The following is a 12,446-nucleotide window of genomic DNA, read 5'->3' on the forward strand; positions in this document are numbered from 1 at the left end:
ACTTACATTTCGTTAGGTCTTAACTATAAAAAAAAAATATCAAAAGTTTCAAGGCGGAATATTTAAGAAACTCTTTTCAAATAAATGATAAAAGCGACATATTATGGATAGTAAAACTTTTGATAGAAATAATTTTTGTTTTACTATCCCTAATATTATGTCGCTTTTATTATTTAATTATTATTTTTTTTGATATTTTTTTTAATTAAGACCTAACGAAATGTAAGTGGCCAGTATTTAGTATGCCGCGTGCACATTTCTAAACGTTGACGATTTTACACTAAGTATAAGTGTAAAAATAAAAAGTAATCAAACTCAAAATCGAAACTCATTGCATTTTCGACGAAAAAAAAAAACAGTCCAACAAAAAGAACAAAACTAGATCGTCTGAGTCCAGGAATCTGGCGCATTTCTTAGCCCCGCTTACGCTTATAACTTAGACAAACCTCTTTTACATGGCAACCCATATCTCTGCTCCGTAATATCTAAAATTGTACTGGTACAATTTAATATAAACTGCGACACCGTTTAAGTAGACACGTGACTTACAAGTTCACGCTTCTTCTATCGTGGCAGATTACATTATCGTGTGCATTCTTTTTAACCCCCGACGACACAAAAGAGGGGTGTTATATATTTAACACATAACCTAACCTAACAAAAAGTTGGGAAACCCCCGTCTGTCTTATCACAGCCTATATGCATCCCACTGCTGGGCACAGGCCTCCTCTCAGAACAAGAGGGCTTGGGCCATAGTTCCCACGCGGGCCTATTGCGGATTGGGAACTTCACACGCACCATTGAATTGCTTCGCAGAGTAGTGCAGGTTTCCTCACGATGTTTTCTTTCACCGCAAAGCTCGTGGTAAATTTCAAATGTGAAAATCCGCACATGAATTTCGAAAAACTCAGAGGTGCGAGCCGGGGTTTGAAACCACGACCCTCTGCTTGAGAGGCGATAGGTCAAACCACTAGGCCCCCGTCTGTGTTCAGCCATAATTTCTTTAACCTCTCCCTGAACGAGGCCACAGACGGAGACAAGGGACAAGGGTAAATCTTTCCACAGCTTGACCGAATGGATAGTGAAAGATTTAGCATAGTTGCATAGCCTAGTTGTTAGGCGGGAAGGCAAGTGTATAAGCTTGGAACTCGACCGCAAACGGTCGGTTAAAATTCGGATGACGACTAATCTTAATGGCTTCACGCACTTTCCGCGGAATGAAAAACTTTTCTCTCGCAAGTACAGACACCTTATCAGATCTGATATAATGCGTCAAATCCGATTCCATTGAATGCTCGGCCACAATAGATCCCCTGTCGTCCTGTTTCCTCATACTGCTTCACATAACATACGAGTATCTGCGTAACATGTCCAGCTAAACTCGATTTAAGACGTGAGTTATCCGTTACAATATCATTTAATATGAGTGAGTCTCACGGTAACCGCACGACACGAACTTCGAGTTTCGAGTTTCGTAGTAGCCCTGCAGAAACGCTTAATTTATCTATACTCGCCCCGCTCAACAGAATCTACTAGAGCTGTGCTGTGCGAGGATAGCTAAATGAAGCGATTCTATTGGTTTTTAATAGAGGTGAGACGTACGAGGCAAAACGCGGACTGAATCTTGCGAGTACGCGTCCACAAAAAAACTAGGCCCTCGAGTTACGAGTATTTAACTCATTTGACTCATTACGTAATCAAAATGATTCCCGTTAATGCGCTCCCATGATTGCGTATACACCGTGATAGTTTTAGTAGTTTTACGAATATCGAACTACCGAAATGTCATCAAAAGAAACTGGACCTTTTTGTGTTCATGCTAAAAGTGTTATTTGAACCAATGATAACTCGCTCCTTTTTCCTGGAATTCATTGCGCAGTGGCTAGGGCGAGTTGGTCGATCCCGAAGACCTGAAGTTCCCGGACGTTTTCTGAATAGTTCCAAGCGCGACGACCGCAGTGACCGCACGCATCATGCTTGTTTTCAATTTGGCGGAACGTTGTCAGCCGCTGTACTCCTAAAGTACTCGTACGCTAAAGGAATCACGGGCGGGAACGCGTACGCGTACTCACGCGTTCAAGCCAAAACCTATTCCAGTAAATACGTCTCACCTCTAGTTTATAACAAACACATTCTTCGCACATCTCTGGTGGGCATGCAGCCTGAACGTCTTATGTTTTTGTAACTAATATAATACATGGTTTTTTATCAGCGTTAAATTAAATTCAGTTGCAATGGAGATGATATTTGGCATTGAATTTGAGATCTAACTTTAGATGTCTCAGATGTTTTATGAACGCTCTTATAAATCATGACCTTACCAACTAATGCGTCAACAAAACCCAACCGTAAAAAGGCCTTTTAAGCCATGAAAAGAGTTCGCAGCCGCAGATCTATGCAAATTGGCTGCATTGGGTCATCTTATTTCGAAATCATTTCCGCGCCAAAGTTCTTCTAACGCAAGTCGTATCTTTAACCTGTATAATGTGACCTAGTTTTTGAAGTATATTGCTTTATGCCAGGAGTCTATTTGTGTTGGTTGCCGTTTTCCTTGGTCCGTCCTACCGCAACGTGTGTCTCCAGCCAAGGTTGTTAAAGGTGATGCTATTGCGCAGGTCGCGCTGATAGCCTATTGATAAGGTGTTTAGGAAGATAAGCTGGTTCGTTTTAAATGAATTTCGTGCTTTAGCTTTTGTTTATGATGGTGTCACCTCGAGTTGCACAAAGCATTTGGGCGATGCATGTTGGTGCTTTCTGTTTTGGTAGTAAGAAAAAACCGCATTCAAATCGGTCCACCCGTTTAAGAGCTACGGTGCCACAGACACACACACACACAGACACACATAGCGGTCAGACTTATAAGACCCCTCTTTTTGCGTCGGGGGTTAAAAAAGAGATTAGACTATTTTTTTTTAATAAAAATTTTCAAAACTTTCAATTTAAGTAGCTTTTAATAATTTTAGTGTCGGCAGTTCATTAAATCTTAAATAAAAATCGTACACCATTCTTCCATTAACATCATAATTAAAATCGACGAAATCGAAATAAAATTTATTTTTTAGTCCTAGAGATGCCATCCTAAAATTTAAAGTTGAAGTGTTTTAATAGCTCTATATATTTTTCTCTAAATGCATCTATCCGTACTCTACTGCACCTCTACAAAGACTGACAAACGTCACATAAATAGTGTGTGACAACGCTCTACGAAGCCGAAATTAGCCGAGTGTCTTTCAAAAAACAGATGTGCAAACTTTATCACCGGCTACAGTAGTTAGTATGACAGAGTATATTAGTATTGCATCAGTTTCAGTTTATTGTTATTATATTCATTAGATATAAATTTTAACATCGATAAATAATTATTAATAGGTACTATCCGTTGACTGTGCTTGTTACTCAATCTGACATAATGTATCGTTAACAAATTTCAAGACATTCGAACTTTGGAAGTCGGTGAAATACCATTTGCAAAATTTTCAACCCAAACATTGCTAGTTTAGCAAAACCTTGTTCTGACTGCGCGTGCGCTGACAGAGGATAAGTAAATAAAGCGTTTCTATTGGTTCATGAGAAACACATGCGTCCAATCGCATCCTTGCATGCACATTAGTGCAAACGCAGCCTTAGACTTATGGTATTACAGAATTGTAAAGTCCCGAAGCATGTAAAGTATTAATGACCATATCGAAAATACAAACTGAGACATGGATGCACAGAAAAACCAGAAAAAGAGACCAGCGCTGGGAATCGAACCCAGGTCGTCAGCAATCCGTGCTGCGTGCTATAACCCCTACACCACCGCTGGATAGGAATGTAGACACGAATTTTTAATGAAACTTTACAATTATATAGCTCATACATCAGACTTATATACCGGGCGTGGCATGTAATAATGAGTAAATAAAACATAGATCGTACTCGTCTAACTGAACAACATTAGTTCAGCTACTTTTAAAAATAATTAGTTTTTTTTTTTTATTACACTTTAAAGTTTATTTGAAGGAACAGGATGCCTGATGTTTGTAGCGTGACAGGCGACGTTAGTTGTGTTCAAGGATGGCGTACATTAATAACAGTATTTAATTTGTATGAAAAAAGTAAAATGTGTAAAGACTCCATTATTCTCAAAAGTCCCTAAACTAATGTTTGACAGTATGATCCATGTTTTAATTATTTTCTCGTATTACAGGCCACACCCGGTATAGGCTACTTTTTATCCCGATATTCTCACGGCATTGGGATAATATCGTGAAATATCAATTGCTAATGTACCCGCACTTGATCACAAATAGTACGAGTGCCGGTACTATTTGTGATCAAGTGCGGGTAGTTCGAAGGACTCGCGCTGCTAGGCAGACTTGACACCCCACACTTCAGTCTACTCGTGACCACGGCCACTGTAATGTTGCCGAAACGTCGAGGTAAATATTACTCGTGTGTGTTAGCGTAATAATTCCTATGCGTGGTATTTTGGCTATGAGTGAAAATCACGAGTTTAAGACATTATATTAGAAAATGATTCTATTCTACTGGAATCTCTTTGAATTAGTCATCACGAATGCACTACATTTTTCCATCATATTTCTTCGAAGAAACATTATCTCCACGTGTCACGTGTTGTAAACAAATCGCGCTATGCCAAGTTTCCTTGCAGCATTAAACCGACTGGAGAAGCCTTCAAAGTAATGACAAGTGCACTATGTCATACCTGTTATTAACCCCCGACGCAAAAAAGGGGTGTTACAAGTTTGACTGCTATATGTGTCCTGTGTGGCACTGTAGCCCTTAAACGGTAGGATCGATTTGAATGCGGTTTTTTTGATTTGAAAGCATGCAGGTTTTTAAGTCTGTGTAATTGTGCGCGAAGTCGAAGTTATTATTTGTAAACTAGCTTTTGCCCGCGCCTTCATCTGCGAAGAATTCTTCTATGGCGCGTCTGCGGGAACTATACAATTTTCTGGGATAAACGCCATCCTATATCCTTCTCAGGGTCTCAAATTATCTCCATACTAAATTTAGTCACTGTACTTTAAGTACTATGGGTTTTAGCGTGAAATCGTAACAGACAAATAAATAAAGAATAAGTATGTTTATTTGGCCTTACACATTTATTATACCATGAAGTTTATGTAAAACATTAATGTTAACTATTAATACAAAATCTTGTAATGCGCTGCTGCCCATGTGACTAGCAGCGACAGATAAACAGTTCCCGATTTTTGCTCGCTGTTCATACAATTCCTATCGTTTTATCACTGATCTTGAATTAAAAAAAAAGTTCGTACGAGGCTACGAGACCCAGAACGGGACATAAAAATGTCAGTAAACCACTCACTCAATGGACCGATGATCTGGTCAAAATTGTCGGAAAAGGGTAAGACACAAGGTCGAGCAAAATCAAGTGCACTGCTAGAGGCCCATGGCAAAAAGGCTGAAGTACCTAGAAATAAAAAAGAAGAGAAAAGAGTGCGTTACTGCGTTCGTCTCCGTTTGGTTTATTGCTCTAAGGAGATTTCCCTTTCGACGCGCTGCCAAGTCCGCTCTTTGGTCAATTGGCTAGGACTATAACTTTCTCTGAAGACTGCCAGCTCTTACGAAATTAGGATATGTTCTGAATATGGCCCGGTTCTGAGGAGCCAACACGAAGCACGACTCTCCGGTTGTCGTTATGAGTCTAGATTAAAATTACATTGGGTACTTTTTAATGAATAAATAAATAAATTTTATTTCATTTCATTTCATGAAAAAATGCTTGTCGACCCCGCTCTTTCTTCCCTAATTTCCACTATGTAGTGTTTTTGGCCACTTTTGTTTTTCTTTATATTTTCGTGTTTCATTTTGATTTCCTTTAACTTTAAGGGAACATTCGACAGGTCAAATGAAGTTTTTCTCTATGACACTAAGACTTCACTGTTTCACTCTTACTGTTTAAGAGGTAATCAGTTATTAAGATAATTAATTATTATTATGCGCAGTAAAATACTGTACAAAGTTCTTGATTTGTGACTCTTTTAGTCCGTAGCCACAGTCTTTTTAATTTATACGTATTTAACAAACGAAGGTTAAAAAAGTTTGGTTTTTTTATGTACCTATTCCTTATATGTCACGCCAATGTCACTCGTCCAGATTATGAATTTTGCAGTTTGACCTTTAACAATGTCGGCACTTTTATTAATGTATGAAATTAGTGAAATAAAAAAAAACTGTTTGGTTCAGATGTTAATTGGGCCAATAAACTATTTTACCGACACTGTTGTTACCAAACAATCGTTCTTCCAACAAGATATTTCACGGTTTAATAGGTTGAACTTACGTAGGATGGCATGTATTCATGTACACCATCCATTCATCATTACAGAAAAAACATGTTTACTTACAAAATGTCGCGGACAGATTAGTGTCGGTAAAAAAGTTGATTAGCCCAGTTACCAGGTAGTTTCTAACAATGAACTGAGCCACCGGTCAGGGTTAACGAAAATCAAGAAAAACACGTTGTAGCATGCGAGTGTCATGTGTTATTCCTTATTCACTTACGCATATTTTAAAGTTACCTAAATAATTATTATCACAAAAGAGATACGTACGTAAAATACTGTATTCCGATAAGCCCTGTTTGACTTTAAAGTTGTGAATGAAGGATGCTTAGGGTTGTCGTGAACAGGGTTAAATAAATAGTATAATAGTATAGTATTTTTTATTCAAGTACAATCGAGTTCATAAACTTGTGGGTATAGGTACCTTTACTTGCTCGAATTTCATTTGCACTCCTCATTGTTTACCATATTAATCTAATGACAGAATCTTTGTATTCCATAATATTAATTTCTATAATTTCATTTTTCACAATCATTGTAATCCATAAGTATCACATGCCATAATATCATTTGCCATCCATGTCAATGGTGATTATCGACGTCACGTCAAACAAGCCTTTGATTGAAGTAGGTAAATTTTACCCACATAGGTTAGGTTAGGTTAGAATTGCGACATTTGATTTGTGCGAGCTCGCTTCGCTCGCTCGCAAGACGGTTCGGAGCACAAGCGACTCGGATAGGTTAGGTTCAGAAGATTATGGTGGGAGCGAAGCGAAGCGTAGCTCCCGCCTTAGCCTTCGATGTTAGGTTTTTTTTTATAGCAGCCCGTATTGGGTCTGTGCACGACATCAGCGCCACCTAGCGTCCCCAACTTTTATGGCTCTGATGCTCTGACGTTTTGAAATTTCATCGCGACATTGTGACAAAAATCAAACCTATAACGTATAATTTATAATACAAAATTACTGTGATACTGTAATTTGGGTGGACAAAAGGTTGTGAATTCATTTTTGGTCATTAAAATTAAATGAGGTTAGTAAAATGTATTAAAAAAGTGTGTTTTATTTTCGGGATGTGAGGGTTTGTTTACTTCATGTTTAGTTGTACTTTTACTGTAAATCGAAAAGATAAAGCTATCTTATTGGTTTCTTTGAATAATAGTAAAATTACAATGGCAAGCGCCCTGACGGAATGTCGTTGATACCCTGGAAGACTGGCCGTGCGCTGGTGTGGGACGCTACCTGTACAGATACCCTGGCGGCGTCCTACCTACCAGGAACTACCAAATGTGCGGGGGCGGCGGCAGACGCCCGGGAACGCCTCAAGGTCACAAAATATAGCTGTCTCGGCGCCCAATATCATTTCTTTGCTTTCGGCGTCGAGACTCTAGGTCCTTGGGGTAAGGGTGCGCTGGTGCTACACAGGGAGCTCAGCAATAGGTTAAGGGAGGCAACAGGCAACCCTCGCGCCGGCAGCTTTCTCGCGCAAAGAATCTCAATCGCAGTTCAACGCGGGAATGCTGCCTGCGTGATGGGCACCATGCCAAGAGGCCCACCTCTCTTTTTTAATTAAAGTTTAAGTTTTAGTTATTTTAATTTAATAGTAGTTCCTATGGATATTTTGTATTTTCTTAATATTTTCTTAATAAATATCAACTATAAAAATTACATAATTGTTCTTATATCGCTAGTAATAAATTAAATATCGTTTTCAGATCAAAATGAGTATCATTTTGAAGACCGGTTTTGTGAGTATCACTCAATATAAAATTTTAACCACAAACCGTTTCATAAGGAAAATTGTTGCTGGACATGTCCGAGATGTAGAGGAATTGAGAATAAAACAGGGACAGTTTTCAATAATTCAAGCTCGCATCATAACACAAACATCTATTACTAAAATTAGGTAGTTAAAGTCTATACAAATTGCTTTGTTAATGACAGATTCATATGAGTATGACAGATGACAGAGCCAGAACTATTTCTACTTTTGACCACCATGAGCGCTGCGATAGATTTCATCACCTCCACCTAGTACTTCGCACCCTCCCAATAATAAAGAAAATAGATAGATTAGTAATAGAAAAAAGCAATTTTAATCAATAATCGTAATGTAAGTTGTTAATAACACTATTTAGTATGGCGTTTGAATATTCTATTAAATAATATTATTGCACTTAATAGTATGGAAAACAATACGTATTGCATTCATATCATTATGACATTTAATTTTCGTGAAAATAAGAATATATCAAATAAATTTTCTAGTTAACGAAACATTCGGGCAAATGAAGTTTCGGGCATATGAACTTCGGACAAATGAAATTATAGCATATAACTTTCGGGCAAACAATAGACAACCTAAACCTGTGAGCAAAAATTCAATCGAAAATATCTGAACACGACACTTTTGTTAACGGTATAGAAGCGTGTTTAGATATTTTTGAACAAAGTTTTGCTCACAAGCTTATGAACTCGACTAAGCTGTACCTCAAACAGTAATTGTTAAAAGTCTTGCCAATACTTTTACACATTTCTTAGGTCTGAAGGTAATAAAATGTTTGTAGTTGTATAAAATATTTTTTTTACCCGACTGCCGCAAGGGAGGTTATGTTTTCGAGCTTAAGTATGTTTATTTTTTTGCATGCTCTGCATCAAGCTGGATGGATTTTGAAATATTGAGGTATTATTAGATGGGATCCTTTCGACTGCCATAATTTTATAAGTCATAATGTAATGTGTGTCATAATTTTTGTTAGTTATAATTTTTTTTCCGCTGAAACCGTACATTTTTAGACTAAGGCAATAGACTTAGCGCGCTAAGTCTTTGCCTATCTTCAAGTCTATGCTTAGGGAGCACTATCGGTCTACTGTACGGTGTACTATCTTGCGTGTGAATGTTATTACTGTTAGTTTATTTATGAATATGTTGTTTACGTGTTTATGTATTTACTTATCTATTTGGATTTGTTGTGTATGTGTATTGTATAAATGGTTATGTATTCTTGATATTGCTGTTATGTTATGTAAATTCACCACCTGCGAAAATGGATTCCTTACTTCTCCATCCATTCCATTGTAAAGGTTGCCTGGAAGAGATCGCTCTGATGCGATAAGGCCGCCTCAGAAAGTCTCTGTGTATATAGCTGTTTTCTGTACTGCTTGCTATGTGTTGGTGTGCAATAAAGAGTTATTGTATTGTATTGTATTGTATTTTTCATACATTTTTAAATGGGCATCCTGTAGAACTCTATAGGGTAGGTTAGGTTTGTTTTATAACAATTCTGAAAAATACATGGTTTCAGAGAAAAAAAGAGTTATGTCAAACATTAAATTATGACTAACATTACATTATGACTAACAATTTTCGACCAGTCGATATAGACCCATTATTAGATTCGTCATTACTGTTTGAGGTGGGTACCTGAAAATCGAAATATTTTGTTCAGTTTTTGTAAATAATTATAGAGTATCTTTTATAAAATAGCATTCACATCAAATTGTAGGCCTGGTGGTGTGTGAGTCAAAGTCAGGCCCCCAAAATTGTACCCTTAAAAATGAGCTTTTCATCCCACCGGTGATGCTCATGGCAGACAACGTGTTAATTCTAAGACATCTTGTGTTTAAACAATAATAAATTTACTTAATAAATACATATGTATGAGTGGACAACCCTGCATAAGTCTAAAGGTACCGGACCCGCGATAACCCGCCCGAATATTTACTTTTTGGATCACTTACGCACATGTGATAATTAGTTTGACTTTCAAAATCGATTGTGACATATTTCGTGCGTCATTTAATCTCGCGAGACGACTTTGAGAAATATATGCCGTAGATACATTGTTGCGTTGCGATAAAAATAATTCGCTAAAAAAATAAAGTCAGCGACTTAGCTCGAGGATCATGCAAGTTGAAGTGGCAATGGGCAGGCACATCGCTCGAAGAATTGGGGGAGAAAAGTCCTCGAGTGACGACCACGAACCGAAAGACGAAGCGCCGGCAGGCTCCCACTAGGTAGACTAGGTACAAAAATTGCGGGCAACTGAAGGCCTTCGATCAACTGTGAACGTTCTCCAGTAGATGCTAAAAAGTTTTTGTCCATGTTGACTTTACGATTGCATCGTCATCAATACCTAATAATAATAATAATAATAATAAAACTCTTTATTGCCAAAGTATAAACAAGTGGATACAAAATACGCATATTATAATTAGGTACAAAATAGGTCTACACCTTGACAATGGGTGCCGGTCTCAGCAAATGCTGGCTTTAGTTACCAGCGCTGGTTTTCATCCCGGACCCTTTGGCAGGGGTGGCCGTAACTAATACTAACATATTAAAAAGAAAAGAAAAGTAATTTAAAGGAGCAAAAGTAAAAAAAAAAAATCAACAATAATAAAAAAACAAAAAACACTGTGCAATCTATATTAAATATGTATGTGTGCGTGCGTGCGTGCGTGCGTGCGCGCGCGTGTGTGTGTGTGTGTGTGTGTGTGTGTGTGTGTGTGTGTGTGTGTGTGTGTGTGTGTGTGTGTGTGTGTGTGTGTGTGTGTGTGTGTGTGTGTGTGTGTGTGTGTGTGTGTGTGTGTGTGTGTGTGTGTGTGTGTGTGTGTGCGTGTATGTGTCTGTAAGCATGCTTTGAGAGGGTAAATTGTAATGATCCCGTTGAGTTCTACGTTCTTATCTACATAAAATCTTAAATGTAACCTACTATTATATGTGTACCTAACTACCTACCAAATTTCAAGCCATTCCGAAGTCTAACCACTAGAAGTCTTCTAGTTTGTCTTCTAATTTATTGAATCAGGCATTAATTTACGGAGGTCCATATCAATGAACTAAAAACAATTATTTTGCTTACCCGCGGTCGCGGGTGGTTTTTAGTTTAGGGGTGAGCAAAGTAATTTTTTTTAGTCCATGAACTCTTTTTCTTATCTAATGATAAGAATATCCTTCGTTCACCCTTGCCACAGTGTTCCGCGTACGTTTACGTAACGTGACCCTTTTCTGAGTACCCACGCATTCAACTCCACACATTGGCAACTCATCAATATGCATTAGTATCACATGAATCTCGGCGCCAGTGTCAATGCTACAATTATGCTAATGACAAAGTATGAAATGTATGTAAAAGGGACGGTCGCTTTGCATATTCAAAACCTTTGAATTTTAAAGTTTACTTGAAGCGTGTGAACTGCATTGTGAAGGGTTTGAAGTGGATATGTGTCGGAGGTTATCGATGGTCGTAAAAAGCATCAAGTACGAAGTACGAAGTGATATTTCGGACGGTTGATAAATAAGTGTTGGACGGTCTTATCAACAATTGAGTGTCTAAAAAAAACAAGAATGGTTTTTATTCTTTTTTTTTGTAAGGAAAAGTGAAATATAAGAAACCTATTTTAATTTTTTGTCATACAAGTCATTTTATACTTATTTTAAATTAATTGTTGAAAGTATTTTGGTTGATGGCGTCATAGTTTAATCTAGTTCTGCTTTTTTATTTCCCTAACCTAACCTAACCTATTGTGTTCTATATCATCATAACGACGCTTGAAAGGAGAAATTGACTAAGCGACATTTTATTAAGGTAGTGTTATATACATGCTTGGAATCAGTAAATTTTACTCATTCAAAATCAGTAAATTTTACTGATTCAAAATATGTATTTAACTCACTACCTTAAAAAAATGTCGCTTAGTCAATTTCTCCTTTCAAGCGTCGAATTAAGAAAAAAAAAGGCAAAAAATTTTGGTTTCGGAGAAAATTAAGAATTGTGAAACAAAACAGTTTGACAAATAAAACATTTAGGAAAATATTTCTGCGAAAAGGCAGGAGACCGTTACAAATACAAATTCAAAGAACTTTTCGCTTGAAATATGGTAAAAAAGGTATTAAAATACAATATTGGGTCACATATTTCACCACCATCTGGCATGCCAAATGACATAAATTACAATTATTTTTTTATCTGACAAACAAAAGTCCCCTTTTTTATTATTTTTTTATTTGACTGGATTTTATTATTGATCAAAAGAAGAAAAGTATTCGGCAAGTGAGTAGAAACACAAGCCAAGCTTTAAGTTTCCGCTTAAAAATTTTCAAAGGCAATTGATTGATGTCATCATTTAG

General features: G+C 37.3%; 1 protein-coding gene across 1 annotated transcript in view; it reads left to right on the forward strand.

The window, feature by feature from the left end:
* The window catches only part of LOC141430645 (tRNA dimethylallyltransferase), a 297,995-nt gene that overhangs the window by 123,771 nt on the left and 161,778 nt on the right, over positions 1 to 12,446 (forward strand). The window lies entirely within an intron of this gene.

This window comes from Choristoneura fumiferana, chromosome 8 (genome assembly GCF_025370935.1).
Source record: "Choristoneura fumiferana chromosome 8, NRCan_CFum_1, whole genome shotgun sequence".
Lineage (NCBI taxonomy): Eukaryota > Metazoa > Arthropoda > Insecta > Lepidoptera > Tortricidae > Choristoneura > Choristoneura fumiferana.